We start from the raw sequence: 14,909 nt of genomic DNA, 5'->3' as shown, positions 1-14,909 counted from the left end.
CTTCTAACTAATTCCTCCCACCGACCTATTAGCTCCATTTTGTAAGTGAAGGCAGAGGTCAGAGAGGTTCAGGAACTGTCCAAGACACACAGCACGAAGAGTGTGGGATCAAGATTTGGACCCAGGGGCGCCTGGGGGACTCAGTCGGTTAAGCAACTGACTTCACCTCAGGTCACAATCTCACGGTTCGTGCGTTCGAGCCCTGTGTCAGGCTCTGTGCTGGAGCCTGTTTCGGATCTGTGTCTCGCTCTCTCTGCCCCTCCCCCCGCTTGTTCTCTGTTTCTCAAAAACACATAAACATTAAAAACATTTTTTTTTTTTTTAAATTTGGACCCAGCTTAGTCTGAATGCCAGACGTGCCTGGACTCTCGCCCGTTACTGACATGCACCTAGACCTACGTCTCCGTGACAGTTTGCTCCTGTAGGGAATGTGACGGTGAGAGGCTGAAGGGTCTGACTTACCTGGTAGTTTAGAAGCAACCGTTCATCCAAGAGGCATCGCGAACCTCCAGCTCTCTCCCGCCTCGTCCTTACCCTGCCTGCTGACGAGACAGATGCCATTCAAACACTGGCAAGTTTCTGTCATTGCCCCCAGGGGAGGGGTGACCTTAGAAGACAGGCCAGCCCCATCTGCCTGAGCTGGAAGAGGGTAGAGAAGAAAAACTTCAGGGAATCCAAACACGAAGACCGCAGCCACCCGTCGGCTGTCCTGTGCTGACGATGTGCTCGTCACAACACATTAATAAGATGCTTTCGAATTCCACTCACTTCAAATGATGAAGCCTTATACTGTAAACCGACGTCACCACTGCCCCATGAACGAATGCAGAGGGATTGCTCGCAAAGTCACCTCGAGCTTCCCCTGACCTCACCTGCTTTAATTATGCACGGAGTGCTCAGATTCCCTGGCAACAAGCAGGCATTCATTACCTATAATTCCTATTTTACAACCTTTTTGTTTGATCTGTCCCAGAATTCATTCTGAAGAAATCCAACAGAATAAATGATCATTCTCCCCGACCACTTGACTGCTTCTTTGAATACATGATGAGGCTGCACGTGTGTATTATTTACAAAAAATTGATTGCCACGGAGCCTCCACATCCCTTTCATGCTCTGCAAACGTGGACTTAACACACTTCCTCTGAAACCTGCAGCCAGCCCCGCGTATGTGACAACACGTTGAAGGAGCAAATGGGTTTATTGGTTTGGGCAGCATGTCCCTGGTGAGGAAATTAGGGGATGTGCAGACATGCAAACTCTCCTCTTGTCTGCATCTCGGCACGCTGCTCTGGGGCCCGAAGACTGCATCAGCCTACAGGGAAACCCCCCACCCCTGGGAGACATGAGGACTCCATGAGCCAGAAGCAGGTGCCCGAAGGCGATTCTCTTAGATCCTTTGCCAGAAAGAAGCACCTACCAGTGGGGGACCCAGGACACAGCGTCACTGCAGCTCGGGGGCTGACAGGTGCCCCAGGGGCTCTGTGATTGGGGCCCTCGGGCGCAAGCCTTCAGACAAGGATTTGGGTCCAAGAGTTCACTTACAAGGAGATGCTAGAAGAATCATAGGGGTTGGGCAGGGGCCAACGAAGGGTGTGTTTGTTACCAGACTTGGGGATCCTTGTGAAACACCTCCGAACTCCCCCAGGGGCAAGGGGGCAGGGGGGCACAGCCCCTGATGCCCACTCATCCCTGGCGGGGGCGTGATCCATGTCCCCTCCTTGCTTGGCATTTCTGGCCGGCCCTGCTGGTGGCGGGGTGGGGGGGCAGGGGAGTGGGGAGATGGGGTGGCTGGAACTGGACAGCGTGCACTGTGGGGCAGTGGCTGGGTCAGTGGTGGTCCCCACATTTAGGAGACCCTAGTCCCACGTTTCTCGCTGCACACCCGGGGCCCCAGGAGTCACACCAGAGTGACCCTGCGAAGTCGCATCTGTGACCTTGGATCCAGATGGTGTGGTGGCATCCGAGTGAGAACAGTCACCTGGGGACGTGGGGATCTGGGGTCATGGTGAACGTTACCACCTGAGCCTACATTTGTGCCATTCAGAACCTTCTGCAGAGCTTCACTGGTGCTGGCAGTGTAGAGGCCCCCAGACCTGAGGAGGACTGGGAGGTGAGGAGCAGAGGGGAAGTAAGGGAACTGAAATGGGACAGCAAGTAGTGGGAGGTGCACTGCAGGGGGGGCGGGGGAAGGCAGTGTGTTTGAGGCTCACTCGCACATGGCGTCCCCAGCTCAGCTCCAGGGCAAGGACCGTGCAGCCCAGCCTGTGTCCCTGAGACGGACGAGGGCCTGCTCCAACTTGTCTCCAGCCTAGCTGCTCCCAGTCTGGCCAGCGGCCGGGCAGCTCCCGCCTTACCTGGGAGCCATGAGAAATCCCACTGTGGTCCAGCCCTGGCCTCTGATTCAAAATCTGCATTGTCATATGATCCCCAGCTGCTTCCCAAGCCCATGGCCTGAGAGGCACGGATTGGGCTCTGGCTCTCCAGCTGGGAGTCCCGGGCCCTCCCATGGGTGTTTGGGGTCTGAATGTCACGGAGCTCACATGGCTTCCATGTTTTCAGGGGGCCAGACTCTGCACGGCCTCATTTCACTCTGCAAATGACGCTGCTCGGCCACAAGCACCCGGGTCCTCATCACCATACAGGGTAGGAACCCACAGTTGTGCCGGGAACATATACACCACAGTCCCTGAGTCCTGCAGCATCGGGCCTGGAACCCACACCCCTCGGGCCCCCGTCTCCCCGACCGGCCTGTCCCTAGGCAGCGGAACGCGTCCGATCTGGAAGATTGTTGGCAGATTTCCACACCGAAGAAAACATTTTGTTTTGTTTTGCATTTCAAATGAAGGAGACAGTGAAAGACAGACAAAGGGGTGAAGTTGTAGGCAGACAGTTTTGTGCTGTATTTTCTTGCTGAATGTTTTTTATGACGCGTCCGATGCCCTTTAAAGGTCAGATATTACTATTGTTCATTTCCTCATCAGTTAGCTAACCAAGCACTGTGCACCGCTTCAGGTCACAAGTGTTAGTTACTGATGAAAGAGAAAGCCTGCTCTTGATTTTGTAAGGGGAAGACATGATTCAATCGCACGCTTGTAGAAACAGTTTTGCAACCAGGGCAAGCATGCTACGCACAGATTTAATTTGGGGGAGATAACATTATGTCAGATACAGGATCTTGACTCCCATCTCTGGCCACTGTGTGCAGGGGCCACACCTGCTGGTGCCGATCTGGCCAGGACAGTGGCCAGAGCAGACACCACCGTTTATGCATCGTGACCAGGAACGACACCGATTGCTGCAACAGCTCGGGCCAGCCTGCTTCCCCTCTGGTGTGACGGGGATGAGGAACCTGCCTGTCCCCAGCAGGGTGAGGTTCGGGGTGGCATACACAGCCTTTCTCAGTAAATGGTCGGTGAGAAAAATGAGAGCACATGAACTCCTGGTACTTGAGAATCCACATCATGGTAGAACTTCTCTTGGGAAAGCTTGGGAAAGAAAAGAAAAGAAAAGAAGAGAAGAGAAGAGAAGAGAAGAGAAGAGAAGAGAAGAGAAGAGAAGAGAAGAGAAGAGAAGAGAAGAGAAGAGAAGAGAAGAGAAAAGAAAAGAAAAGAAAAGAAAAGAAAAGAAAAGAAAAGAAAAGAAAAGAAAAGAAAAGAAAAGAAAAAAAAGCTGGATTAAAACTCCTGGATAGGGTTTGCCCAGCACAGGCGAGCGATGAGGACAAACCTGACGACATTCCACTTTCTTTCAGCATCTTGGGGTCAGTTTGGAAGTAAGAGACAGACCCAGTCCTGTCGCTTAGGGATCAGGGGCATCCGGCTCCAGAAAACAGAGCAGCGGCCCCAGCAGTTACAGATGGAGCTGGCCTGAGGGGCTGTGGCTCCTGTGTGGTACCTGGCTCCTGTGTGGTTCCTCCCTCGGATAAGGGTTTATATCTACCCCCTCCACTCCCCCTACCCTGTGCCTCTCCCTCTCTGCTAAAGGAGACTGGCTTTTGTCCAGACAGCAAAGAGGGAGAGAAAAATATAATCACTTCTCTAAAGGAGAGGGGAAAGGGGTTCCCACGATTCTAATTGGTTGATTTGGGCCACGTGATCAGGGACCTGGGGGGAGGGGAGGGGTTCTGGTGATTCTGATTGGTTGGTTTGGTTCAGAAGCAGGTGATTCTCATGCAAGGTCTGGCCTGCACTACCTGTGTGGAGGAGGGGGAAATATTTCACCTCATTCAGAAGAAAGCGCCAAGCCTGGGGACCCTCCCTTGGAGTTGCTGACTATGGGGTGGGTGGCTCTGGTCACTGGATAGATCCCATGTCCAGGCAAGAGTGCCCTTTGAACTTGTCGCCCGTTGCCAAACCAGCCAGGCCCGGGCAATGCTCTGCTTCATTCCCCACCCATTGTCACCCCCTTTGAGGGGTCACATCACTCAAGGGGACACATGAGCTCTGCTAATGTTCAGTCCCCCGGTTTTTATTGTTGTTAATTCTGTCCTTTGCTGCGATCATGCAATTCTGCTTTGGAAATCATTTTAGGCAATACTGGTCTCATGAGTGTTAGAAGTGACTCTGTATTTTGGCCTGGGGGTGTGTTTCCAGGCTGTGTGAGTTCACTTGTGTTTTATGGGCCCGGCAGGAGTCTGGCCCTTCACCTGTGTCACAAATGTATGTGCGCGTACAGTATTGCACACAAGCGCAGTATCACAGCCTCTCCAAGTGCCAGAGACATCTGTTTACGCTGTGCCTTGTTCTCCATATACCCCCACACCTGTCTGATTTGGGCCAACGAAGTCCGATGTGCAAATGAGCTGACATGACACTCTGCCTGCAGGGCACAGACACGCTTCGTGCTTCCCCCGGGTATGGGGGCCCCAGGAGATGCTGTACGTCATTACCTATCAACACTGCATCCGATCAATTTCTCCGGGAATATGACAGGCTCCTTCTTCCCCTCCAGCTGCAGCCAGTGCTGGGGCCCATCCTGGGTTGGAGACGTTCTGCTCCCCTTGGAAATCTCGAGCTTTAATGACTGGTTAACATATCGACTGCCCCCACAAGCCCTAAGGCATCTCCTGCTAAAGGTCAGCCTGCAGCCAGTGTATAATGGCTGCTTCTCCGAGGTAATTAATACTTTCCTTCGATTAAAATTGGAAAATGCACAGAGCGGAACTTTTGTCTCAGTTAACATCCACTGAGATGCATCTTCAGACCCATAATCGCTCCCCCGAGGTGGGAGGGCTGGCGTAGGGGACCTCGGACAAGTCGGGTCTGAGGTGGTGGTTTCTCAAAAATCAAGAAAGCACCATCATTCTCACCACGGTGAGCTAATCTTGGCACTGAGATGGCGTGGGACCTTGGAAGGTCTCGGGGAGATGTGTGCAGGCTTCCCAGATGCCAATCAACACCACCCACCCCCACCCACTGCCCTCCCATACTGCCTGCGGCGGCCAAGCCAGGGTCAGGGATGTCCGTATCTGATCACCAGCTGCCTCCTGCCTCCTGAACATGCCAACAACAGAGCTCATTATTCAAACAGATGTTTCTATTTCCTTCAGATTGCTATCCCGAAGGGAATCGGGCTTTCTCGTTTGCAAAATGAAGACCGTACTTCAGTTTGTGCAAGATGTTAGGTCCCCCAAATACCCAGATCATTGGTAGAGAGGCTGACGGCTCAGGGCAAGAGGTTGGATGGGAAAATGGTCATTCTGCAGTCAGGGACCATTCTGTATTCTCGTGATGGGCCTCCGGCCCTTTATCTCTATCTCTTGAATATTCAGAATTCTGGAGAGCCTCACTCTGGAAGAGTCCCCCACCCCCTAGCCCCCCACAGGCAGGTTATACACCTGTGTCTACAACACAGCTCTGGGGGCCCAGCCTGAGGGGCGTAAGACCCCGTCCACGGGCTCCTCTCTGCCCTCTTGTTAGATACGTCTTGTGTTTACTCCCACACCCTCAGTGGCTGTCCTCTGTTCATAAATAATTTGTGTTGATCACTTAAAAGTCATAAGAGCACACAAAAATAACACGAAGGAAGTAAAAGTCTCCTGAGTCCCTGTTGGCCTGGTCTAACCCGTGGCAAATGGGGACTCGACGTTTTTATTCAAATCCTTCGACTTACTATTTCTTTCCACTTCTCTCCACCATTTCTTTGAGGGATGGGCTGGACAGCGTATTCATTTAGGAGTCTCTCCAAGTCAAGACCCTTTACAAAAATTGTTGCACACTCGTTGCTCTGTGGCTATATAATAACTTAGCAACCTTTGCCCCAGTGACGAACATCCACTTAGTTTCTAGTTCTTTTTGTTTTTGGGGGTGGGGGGTTTTACTGGCCAGGCAGCAGTGCTACAATGTGCTTGATGTACGTACCTATCCTCATGCACCAGCTCAGTCTTTAACTCCTAGAGAACTCTGGCTTCTAGGCACTGATAAGGAACACAAGTGGTTGTTTGCAGAGCCTATCTCTGGGGAAAGCAAACGCTGTTTTCAGCTCCACTGCCACCTTGTCCTGGAAGAGAGTTTGTTCCCATTGCACAGAAGACACCTTAGGCCTGGGGTCATCTTCTCAGATGTGCGAGGCTCTCAGCTCCCATCCCATTTACTCTTGGCTCCCCAGCCCATATCAGCCGTACCTCTCGCGGTTTGCTGAGGTCCCCAGGAATGAGTGACTGACTCTCTATGTTGGAGAACAGTCCGTAGAAGTGTGTCTAGGTCCCTCCTGGATGCCCAGCCTCTGTTTACCTCGGCAAGTAGACCTCTCCCCATTCCTGTTTAGCTTCACAACATCAAGCAGATAGCCTTCCAGGGCCAGGATGAGGCAGGGTTCCTGGGTCCAGACATTGATATAGCGGACAGGCAGAAGGGGGTCATAATTTCATGGTGTGGCCTCCAGTGTAAGTATTAGGAGTTCCGGTGGGGATTGGAGAAAGCTGGTTTCAACCGGTTAAATTATGCACACCGTCTGTCTCCATTCTTCTAAAGAAATTTAGGTAGAGGATTCTGATTTCAGAGCACAGGCAGGAGGCCCAAGTCCTTTGGGGTTTGGGGGGAAAGTGACATTTAGATACGACCAGGACAGGTCTTAAGTGCTGGCAGAATGGAATCGCTAGATAGAGCCTACACATCAGAAGTCAGGAAGGTAGGAAAGAGATTTTGGACTGGGATGGGGGTCCAGACTCTGGACACCCTGGTAGGCAGGGGGTCAGGTTCTGAGCAAGGGTTGCAGGAAATCCCAAGGGCATTTGGAATATGTTGAAGAAAACCTGGACATTCCCAGGAGTTCTGGCTGCTCCCGTCTTTGCCTCCTTCGGGACACGCTTTCCCTGTGATCCCACACCTGCTGGAATCAGAGAGAGCCGCTCTAAGGGGTCAGGGCAAGTACATCCCGGCCGTTGAGAAGCACATGCATTCACAGAAGGGCCATGGACAGCCTCAAGTTCGGGCAGGAAATGCGGCGTGTGACAAAGTTTGGGCAGGAATGTTGTTTTCTACTTTAAGATGCCTGAAAGGCGTTTTAACACTAACCTCCCATGTAGCTTTCCTGTGGATGATATATAACTCCATTTACCGTTTAATCTGGGTAGCAAAATGAATACTCCATCGTTGTACTATGAATAGTAAATTAACCCAGATAAAAGTGTTCTCCAGCCAATCAAAACCATTAAGTAGCTAGGAGACTCAGATTAGTGAGCACATTCCAAAGGCAATTATAATGAATAACTAAAGAATACATTCACTTCAAGAGGGCAGACGGCTTCAGAAGCTTTCTGGTCTCTCCAAAGAAAATGAGGGTAGGTGGGAAGAAAGCTGAAGACATTTCGTAAAAAGGACATATTTATTGATCTATGTGGGGCCATTTAGAATCGGTAATGGGTTCTTTGGGCGACTTGGGCGTCTTAGCCATCAGCAGGATCATTAAAGGAAACAAAGAACCAAGAAATTTTCCCTGCTCACCACCTTTTACAGCCAGGTCAGACCCAGAGGCTGTGCCTGAATCTCAGTGTGGCAACAGTTCTCAGTCTCTTGTGAAGAAATACCATTTTCATGTTTTAAATGTAAGTGTAATGCATGCTAATTGCAGACAGTATGGAACACTCACCAAAAAACGTGAAACGATACCAAAACCGATCCATAATCCTGTCACCCAGAGACAGCCATTATTAACATTTTGGGGTAACTAGGTTTTTAAGTGTTTCTGGGTATGTACATTATATGTTTGGATAGTCGTAAATTATTCTGTTCACTTAAGAATGATGGCTTTAATATTTTGGTACAAATGATACAACTTATTATATAAAATTCAAGCCATACAGATAAATGCAAAGAAAGGTTTTAAAAACTTTCACCTGGGGGCACCAGGGTGGCTCGGTGGGTTGATCATTCAACTCTTGGTTTTGTCTCGGGTCATGATCTCGTGGCTTCACTAGTTCGAGCCCTGCCGATGGGCTCTGTGCTGCCAGCCCGGATCCTGCTTGGGATTCTGTCTCTCCATCTCTCTGCCTCGTCCCTGATCCTGGCTCCCCTTCTCAAAATAAATAAATAAACTTAAAAAAACCAAACTTGCCCCTGAACTCTCACCCAGGGAAGTTAACCATCCTGCATCTTCCTTCAGCTTATGGGCTAATTATGTGCTCTCTCAGAGAGAGAACAATTACCTTCTGCAAAAAATGGATGATTGTAGGCTATTTTCATGCAAAAATGGAAATTTTTTTTTTTTTTGTAATTTCAGGTAAGGAAATAAACAAACCAGAAGGACAAAACACAAGGCTGAAGGACTGTGGCACTACTGGAAACTGTTTCCAGGGGCCACACTGGTTCTTTTAAGAGATTCCGCCCATTCTCTCTCCTGTATTTTTTATGCCATTGATGAGCAGTCTCTACAGTCTGCTTTTAAATTTAACATTATATCATATATATCTCCCCATCATGAAATATTCCTATTTAAATTTTTTAATGTTTATTTATTTTTGAGAGAGAGATGGAGAGAGAGCATGAGCAGGGGAGGGGCAGAGAGAGAGGGAGACACAGAATCCAAAGCAGGCTCCAGGCTCTGAGCTGTCAGCACAGAGCCCGACGCAGGGCTCGAACTGACAAACTGTGAGATCATGACCTGAGCCGAAGTCAGACGCTCAACTGACTGAGCCACCCAGGTGCCCCAACATTTCCTCATTATGAAATATTTTTAAAACACATTCACTCGTATGAATTTCCCAAACCTGTCTTAGGTGAAGTTCCATTACATTTAATGCTCAGAAAACCTGTGTACAGATATTGGAGCTAGAAGCAGAACTGTGTGGGAGAAAGAGTCGATTCTCCTGCTTGTTCCTAATGGGGCTGGGAGAACAGGAGAACCGTCCACGGTGGGTCGGCTCTGACTGTCCTTAGCAGCCACTACAAATGATGGTTCCTCCCACAGCCCTCGTCCCAGATTTCCAGTGGCCTTCCTTAGCTTTACCTTACACAAGTCGGGTGAAGGATTTCTTTTTCTCCCCTAAATCATCTGGGGACCACTTCTTATTAACTGTTGGTTTCTAATGAGCAAGGCAATCCTACCAACTGGGTTTGATGTGATTAAGAAAAGTGCTTTTTCAAGCTATTATTTTTTGTGGTGGGGATGATTCTCGGGTAATTAGGCCACACTGTGGAGACACAACTTGATACATTGGCTTATTTGGGTTTTGACAATATGAATAAAAGTCCTAGGCTTTTGCCAAACAAGCTTCTGAGGAATGTTGGCATTCCATTTGGTATCTGCTGGGATCTGAAGTTGTGTGCGGGGGACAAGGGCAAATGCACAGCTAGGGGAGGAAGGGGCTGCCGTGTCCTGTCCACGTAATTCACCTGGGGGGAGGTCGCGCTGGCTCGCGGAGATAGTAAGGGCACCGTTGGGACCGCATACTGCTTCCCAGGATAACCACATTCCATGAAGAAGGTGGATGGCATCTACCCTGATGGCACAAAACACCGAGATAATTCCATTCTACTTCCTGTTTTTTTCTCCAGATCCACTCCACTGTGGCACAGTGAGTCACGATCGTTCTCGGTTTTAGAGCTGGTGTTTTTAATTTTGTTGTCGGCTTCAAATGCCACTTTTATGAAGTTGAGAATCCTGTTATGTAGAAAGTATGAGGCACTTTGGGTGACATGTTGGGCCTCCACAAACTAGCTTTCTTCTTCTTCAGATACAGGACTGGATTGGCCTGTGGGTGTCTGTCTCGTGTGGGAGGCGTCCACCGGCCAGCGCTCTTGCACTCTTCCACCCAGTGCTTGCTGGCCGGCTCAGAGGGTCCATCCATCCTTGTTTTGGCAATGAGTGCCTTAGTCCGGCCATTTTTGGCTAGGGTAGTAAGAGAAAAAGAAAAAGAAATGGAGAGGAGAAGAAGAAAGGCAGAAGGACAGAGGAAGCGGGGGAGGCGGGAGGGAGCGGAAGAGGGAGAGCATTAGGAAAGATCAATGCTCCGGGATCACTCCACATGCAGAAGGACCACGGGTGTCAGGGTGAGCTTGAGGGCAGGTACTCAGAACGTCATCTGAACTTTAAAGTGTCATCCCCAAAAAGAGAAATCAAATATTCAGTGGCTCCAAAATGCTCATCTATCTAATCACGAGTTGCACCTAGCATGCCTCTCCACCTGGAGGCATGGACACAAAAAGGGCTCCATTTCTAGAGCATCTCCTGGAGAGAAAGCTGTGATAAGAAGAAAAGGGAAAACACCCGAGTCTCCTGTGCCCCGCACACCCACAGCCCAGGAGCCAAGGAGAGGCTGACCCTGGTGTCTTTCTTGCCGGCCGGACAGGACTTGATTCTCAGATGTGATTGAGTTAGTGGGGCTGTTGGCAAAAGCTTGTTTTGACTGGTAAAGGATGCAAGTTTGGGATAGAAGTCGGTGACCGAGGAGGACGGTGGAATGTTGAGGTGTCCTCCTCACTATCACACGTCTGAACCACGGCTACTTCTAATTCTCCTGCCAGCACGCTTCTTATTATTTTTGCCAACCTCTTATTTCCAAACCCTGGTTTTGCTTCATTTAACCCTCTTTTCCTGGACCTTTTAGACAAGGCACCCCGTTGGTGAAAAAACAGACAAACAAAACATCTAAGACACCACTTGGGACTATGTGGCAGCAAACACACTTTGGGGAGGCCTTGTCCTACAGAAGAGATGCTCCAGCGTGTGCAGAGACCATCAACGAGAAAGTTAGAGCAAATGAAAACTTTGTTCACCTTTAAAACAATTGAAAAGAGAGAGGGGGCATTTGAGCTGAGATTTTAAGACAGAAACAAAAGCCTCAGGTATCGACCGCCAGACAGCTTCTGTCCATCCTTCCCTTAGGACGCAGGGTAGGAAATCTGTCAGCCATGGAGCCACCTCTGTCGGCTTTGGACTCCCCCTTGCTTTTCGATACTCCCTGTTTCCTGTAACAAGCCCCTCAGTTGTACACGGTGCCTGTCTTACTCCGCTACTGCCAATGTGGGAACCAGGCCCACCCAGTCTGGGCATCATCCCACTTATTCTGAGGAGCCGTCAGAAGAGCACTGTTTCTCAGCCGTTGGGCGTTTTGACAGTAGGGCGTCAGTAGGCCTGTCTGCATGTCGCAGGGATCCCTGCCCGCTGGGAGCTCATACCCTTTGGTACCTGGGAGGAGACCTCTACTCTTTCTGACTCCAGTCTTTTCTCAAAGAAGCTTCCCCGACCCGACACGTAAAAGGCGGAGCTCGGACGCATCTGCCAAGCTCCCCACCATGCTGTCTTCTGGCCTTGCTTCCCACCGACAAGACCCGTCCTTTGTTATACTGCGACCCTGGTGTCCTTAGGAAGGAGAGCCTTCCCTGGGACCCAGCCGAGACCCCAAGCTGCTCAGCGAGAGCAAAGGCAGGCAGTGATATTTCCTGATTGATCCCAGGCCTTAAGACCCAATGAAAGGACTGCCTACCTGTGCCAGCTGAACTTCAGAATTGTTATGGACCAGTGACTCATGATAACCTCCTTCCTTTCTTTTGGGACAGAAATGTTTGTGTTTTGTTGGTTTGTTTGTTTTCTCTCTCTCTCTCTCTCTCTCTCTCTCTCTCTCTCTCTTTCTCTGTGTGTGTGTGTGTGTGTGTGTGTGTGTGTGTGTGTGTGTGTGTGTGTGTGTGTGTTTTGTGTGTGTGTTTTCTGGTTATCACATGCCCGTGTTGGTTGTATGCTTAATTCATAGGTCTTCATTCATAGGTCTTCAGATTGAAAGTGGAATCGAGGGCCAGTGCACACAAGGAGACTCATTCACACCTGGACCTAATTTGGATAAAAATATCCTGAACTTTGAGCTGATGTTACAAGGGTTGGGTCTTTAAGAGGGAGGATTCTTGGGGTAGGGTGAGGGTATTTTTCATGCAGGATGAAAGTGAATAATAGGAGGCCAGCAGACAGGCTGTGGCAGTCTAAAATATGTTCATAAATTCTCTTTTAAGCCCTTCAAAAGGTGGACCTCCATTCCCTTTTCCTTAAGCATACGCCAGACGTACTGAATGGTTTTGAAAAATACAAGAAGGTGAAAGTGATGGTGAGTCAAAAACACTCTAAAGAGCAGATATTGTAGTTCCAATGGTGTTGTGATCAGGGGATAATCGATGGAAGGGGCAACAGGCCATTAGATGCTAGAATTCTATGAGTGGAAGAGATGAACATAAGAGAAGAGAAACAAAAATAATATAAAATCAGGGAGGGGGCAAGACATTAGAGACTCATAAATATGGAGAACAAACTGAGGGTCACTGGAGGGGTTGTGGGAGGGGGAATGGGCTAAATGGGTAAGGGGCACTGAGGAATCTACTCCCGAAATCATTGTTGCACTGCATGCTAACTAATGTGGAGGTAAACTTTAAAAATTAAAAATAAATAAAATAAAAAAAGAAGCTAGAATTGTACACCTATCAAAATTATCAATTAAATTTGAGAGTGGACTCAAGATATCTTCAGACGTGCAAAGACTCAGAACATTTGATTCTATTCATTCTTCATTAGGAAGTTATCTGAAGGTGTATTCCAGCAAAACAAGGAGAGAAAAAAATAAAGAAAAATTATAGTTAATAATAGCCAACATTAACAGTGTTTATTTTTGTGCCAGACACTGTTATGGGTTATTTTCACATTTCATTACATATTAACCACACAACAAACTTATAAAGTATATACAATTACGATTATTATCTTCTAGAGGAGGAAATAGGGTTATAAAGAAGCCAAATAACTCATCCAACATCCACGTTACACAGTTGGTAAGTGGAACAAGTAAAGTCTAACCCAAGGCCGTCTGGCTCAAGAGTCCAGGCTTTTCAATGCTCCCTAAATTCCCAGATAGCCTATTACCATGAAACCATGGAAACAAACGGGGACCATAGTAGAGGAAAATCACAGGAAGGAAGCTATGAAGCAGACCTACTGAGTCACCACCTAAATGAGGCAGGAAAAGAGAAGGCTCCAGTAAGTGACCTCTAAGAGTTTAACAGGAAGATGTCATAAGTGGCATGATTTGAGAACACTGAAAGAGTGCAATAAAACAAAGAAGTGTAATTAGAAAACGAGAAACAAGAAAAGGAGAACGAGAAAATATCCATAAGATGGTCTTAGTATGAATGAGACAAGTGAAACATGGCGTGGTTTAAAGCACTGATGGAACACAAAGAAAAAGGATCCATTTCACCTTGATCCTAGAGATGTCCTCATTCAGCAGGTCCAAGGACTCCAGGAACAGAGTAGTAATTCTAATGTTTGCATATTATTTAATAATCCCAATAATTTAAACCATTTATTAGTTTTCAAGTTTTAGAATCAACCTTAAACAATGGAAAGAGACTTGATTGCAGAGCATGATACCAGTGTTAACAACAATGACAAACAGAAGTCCAAAGCTGATGGGAAACCGAGAAAAAGTGCAGCAAGGTTGAGGAAGACATTTATCGTACAATGTAAGGAATGAAAAATGATAGTACAGGTAAGGGAAATAGGTCTCTATTTTAAAATTACATCTTGTGGGGTACCTGAGTGGCTCGGTGAGTTCAGAATGCAACTCTTGATTTTGGCTCAGATTATGATCTCACTGTTCATAAGACTAAGATGAGCATTAGGTTCTGCACTGACAGAATTCTCAGAATTCTCTCTCTCTGCCCCTATCCTGCTTGAGCATATGCTCGCTCTCTCTCTCTCTCTCTCTCTCTCTCTCTCTCTCAAATAACATATATTCATTCACACATACATACATACATACATACATACATACATAGATACATATATACATACATAAAATTATATCTTGTGATGGTTAATTTCATGTTTTAACTGGGCTAAGCCACAGGGTACCCAGATATATGGTTAAACATTATTTCTAGTGAGTCTGTGAGGACATTTCTTAGTACAGTGAACATCTGTATATCAGGAGACTAAGCAAAACATATTGCCTTGACAAACCCTGGGTGGCCTCAACTAATCGGTTGGAGACCTGAATGGAACAAAAGGCAGAGTAAGAGAGAATCCACTGTTGTGTATCTGAGTGTCTTCAAGCTGTGATATTGGTCTCCTGACTTCAGACTCAGACTTGGAGTGAAACATACATCATCAGCTCTCCTGATTCTTAGGCTTTTGGAGTCTGCCTGGAACTAAACTACTGGATCTCCTGGGTCTTCCCTTCTCAGCCTCCATAATCCTGTGAACCAATTCCTATTGATACTGAGTCTCTGGAGAAACCTAACTGGTACATATATGTAACTTCAGCCATTATGTCTTTTTGCCCTCAGATCCAGTTCCTGCACTACTCCTACAGACTGTGTTTCCTGGTTCCTTGCCACCTGGCTTCCAGAGGGGTTTGACCAATGGGTGTTTGATGGGAGAAAGGGAGGAAGGTATAAGCCCAGAGGTTTTTCTCTCTCCCTCTCCACTTG

The sequence above is a fragment of the Panthera onca genome (genome assembly GCF_046562875.1).
Source record: "Panthera onca isolate mPanOnc1 chromosome Y unlocalized genomic scaffold, mPanOnc1 haplotype 2 h2.ChrY_unloc_1, whole genome shotgun sequence".
Lineage (NCBI taxonomy): Eukaryota > Metazoa > Chordata > Mammalia > Carnivora > Felidae > Panthera > Panthera onca.
The sequence above is the reverse complement of the archived record's forward strand: the minus strand, read 5'-3'. Positions refer to the sequence as shown.